The following is a 3,768-nucleotide window of genomic DNA, read 5'->3' on the forward strand; positions in this document are numbered from 1 at the left end:
AAAGAGAAAGAGAAGGAGGAGGGTGGGCAGGACTCAGGCTGCTGGAGTTTCCCCTGGCGTCCTGACCAGCTTGCTGGACACTGAGAAGAATCCAGGTGGCCATTCAATGATGTCTAGCATTCCCATTATTAGTTAACTTCCGTTGAACATGGTTGAGGCCCAGCACTGTGCTAAGCAAGCGCCATCTCACTGAACCAACCCTGTAAAGTTGAATTACCTTATCACTCCCCTTCAGGTAATCTGGTAACTGAAGTTAGCAGGATTTTCCTGTGCCACTGCGGAATGCATGCTAGTAGCCTGCATGCCATTCTACATAAGTGCTTACTAGACGTCGGCACGTGCTAGGGAAGGACTGAGGAGACAGAAACGACCCCAGGAAGGTTCCTGGCCCATGGTTCAGGGAGCCGCAAAGGCTTAAACAGAAAGAGAAACACACAGGGTTTATGGGACCCCCACCTCCTACTACACCAACTCTATTGCTCAATAGGGGAACCACTATCCTCCAGCTAACGCAGGATTCTAGAAATATGGAGGTCAGGGTTTCCTTCTCCTCCCCCACCCAATCCCCATTGGTCCTGGCTACCCAGTTTAACTCAAGGTCAAGTTGCAGGTCCTAGGCTGAAAGTGACAGAATTTCCATCATCTGATCCTATCACTGAATCTTCCGAGAAAACCAGCACAGATTCCCAATTAGAGGGAAGGGACAAGATGGTGAAAAAAGTAGGTCAACTAAACTCCTTGGGCTTTTTCCTCTGACAGGCAGTTTTATGGGCTCTAATTTCATTCTCTCAACAGCTGTGGGATGCAATTTGTATCCCTCCTTCATAGATAAGAAATTCAAGAATCAGGGGAGAAACTCACTTGAGTCACACAGTGAGGAATTGCGCTAAATGTCCCTATTTCAGGTCTTTACACCATCTGCATTTACAAAGCAGGGAGGAAGAAGTAATGAACTGGGCCTGGAGAAGAAGAAGAAGAGGAAGAGGGACAGGGAGAGGAAGAAGAAGGAGAAGAAGGAGAAGAAAAGAAGAAGAAGAAAAGAAACTTCCAGAAAGGCTTCTCAGAGAAAGGGCCTCTTAGACTTGGTCTAAACTTAAATAAGAGCTTGGAAGTCAGGCTACCTGGGTTCGAGTTGTATTTCCCCACTCACTGGCCTCAAGATCTGTTTCCTCCGCACACCAGAGAAATCACTGGGCTGATCATTAGATGGCCACCCAGCTTCCCCTGGTTTAGTCTCCCCACTCCCTGGAGCTTTCATACCTATTCACATTGTCAGGGCAACAAGGGCTTTGGGAATAAAACAGGCTTGGGTTGAAATTCTGGCTTCACCACTTGGTAGACGTTTGGGTGACCTGGAATGAGTTCCTGGGTCCTCAGTCCCAGAATGCTCTCAGAGGATTAAAAGGGATTGTGTATATAGAGCATTAATACAAAACTCATGTGTTAGAAGCTCAAAAATGACGATGACAGTTACGTAGGTAGGATGCTACAGAGCTCACAGAAGAGGAAACAGAGGCCCAGAGAGAGTGGGTGACAATCCCAAGATCCCAGAGCACACTGGATGCAGAGCCCAGACCAGGACCCAGGACTCCAGATCCCCACCACTTTGCTGTTTCTCTTGACCAACTAGACATCTCTCATTCCCCCTGGTAGATGGGGTAGAGATAGTTTCTGTCAGGAGAGTCTGTGTAGGAGCAAACCAGAGCCATTAGGGTAGTGGAAGAGCTTGAGGACTCCAGAATGAAGTATCTGAGATCAAATCCTGGTTCGCCATTTAGCAACTTTGTGACCTTGTGTAAATTCTATACATCTGTGTGCCTCAATTCTCCCATCTGTAGACTGGAGCTAACCAGATTTCATGGACAAATAGTGAAAAAATAACCCTCAGTGATCTAGCATCCCATTGCCTGGGGATGTCAGCGGTCTGGGCTAACCAAGCACAGAACAGGCTTCCGGGAGAGGGAAGAAGCTGGCGCAGAGTGCCCCATCCTGGCTCCACAGAGGGCTTGGTCACATGAGGACAGGGACTGCCCAGACAGTCAAGGACTACAAGGGCAGGTTGAGGGGGCTGGATGCCAGTAATATCTGTCTGCATCCAGCAGACAGACATTACCCAAAAAGTGCCTATGTCAGGCATGCAGGCCAAACTATTGGGTAACATGGTTTTGAGCAATTCTCTGAAGGAGAGCATAATCCCCAAGGAGTGCATGCCGGCCATGTCGTTAAATCCTCTGGGTTTGATCTCTGTCTTGAAGACATTCATTAATCACCCTCACTCTATTTTTAGACAACTCATGCCTAGCCATCCATCAGACTCTGGCTTCTCTCCAAGATGGACTTTGTATCATTTCTTTAAGCCATCTTTTTTCCCCCCTCAAATGAGAATTGAAGATATTTCTTTTCTTTCTTTCTTTTTTTATTCCCCTAGATTTTTGTCAAAGGGCATGTGCACGCACCAGAAATAGACAGAGAGAGAAAGAGAAATGACCCCCGACAGAGGATGGCCATGCCAGGCTCCTCTCCTTTCCATTCTCCTGTTGGGCTTCTAACATGCACACAGATGCACCCAATGTGATTTTCAAGCTGCAGGGTCCAAGACTTGAGCTGTGGTCGGTCATGTGGGAGTCCAGTACCTTAACTACGCCACCCTCTGTCAGTAAAGCACTTTCTTTCTCTTCCTCTCCCCTTTTTCTCCTCTTTCTCCTCCTCCTCCTCTCTCTTCCTTCCCCCTTTTCTTCTTCTTCATTTATTTATCCCTTTCTCCTGTGAGTGAGAGAGTCAGAGAGACCAGTACTCTCAGCCGGGTCTTTATTTTGTGACCCACTCACAGCATCAGCCAGTCATGGATTTATGGGCACGTGTGCCTTGGTATGTTCAGAGATGACTCTGGACATGAACCCAGAACTTTCTCATGTGGGTCAGTCTCACAGAGCCTTGTACTGTCCCTCCAAAGCAATTTCTTCATTTTCCCAGGAGGAAGAAATACAAAAGTCACTTCTCAGCATGTCAGCAGATTGGAAAATCAGGGCTTTTTTTTTTTTTTTTTTTTTTTTTGCTAAATTAATACAAAACTAGTTGTCCTGGTAACAACACATTCATTCATCTCTACTTAGGAACCATTTGCCTTATTTTGTGCTTGTGTCTTTAGGAGTCGACTTCCTCCATCAGACGGTGTAAGTAGTTTCTCGCTGTATCATGACTTGCATCATGACTTCTAATCTTTTATTAACTTATTATCTCTTGTAGGGGTTACAGTACAGTTTTTCACAATGTGTATATAGTGCGTAAGTATCAACTCATGGAAATAGTTCCTCTTCTCCAACAATCAACATTACAACGTTATACAAGTTTCATGATACTTTCATTGGTCTCCTATTGAGCTTCTGCTGGTCCAACTTTCTCTTCCATCTTCTTCCTATACAGAAATCCTCCTTCGGGCCCAGCAGTAGAGGCACAGGCGAGGGGTGCCGGATGCTGACACGTGCCAGGCACACAGGCGAGCATGCCCACCATCCTCCCTAGCTGGGGCTACAGTGTGATGGCTGCATGAAGACCCTGATGGGGGTGGCTGTCTTTCTCTCTCTCCCTTTCTCTGTCTTTCAGAAGAAATAAATAAATAAAATTGAATCAAAGAAAGAAAGAAAGAAATCCTCTTCCCACTGGGACCCATTTCATGTAGTTCAGACAAGATGAACTTGCTTATAAGGTCAAGCGTGTGACCCAGACCTGGCGGAACATCTGTCTCCATGAACATAGGTTGTCCAGGTG

This window comes from Tupaia chinensis, unplaced genomic scaffold (genome assembly GCF_000334495.1).
Source record: "Tupaia chinensis unplaced genomic scaffold, TupChi_1.0 Scaffold000187_1, whole genome shotgun sequence".
In the NCBI taxonomy this organism is placed as follows: domain Eukaryota; kingdom Metazoa; phylum Chordata; class Mammalia; order Scandentia; family Tupaiidae; genus Tupaia; species Tupaia belangeri.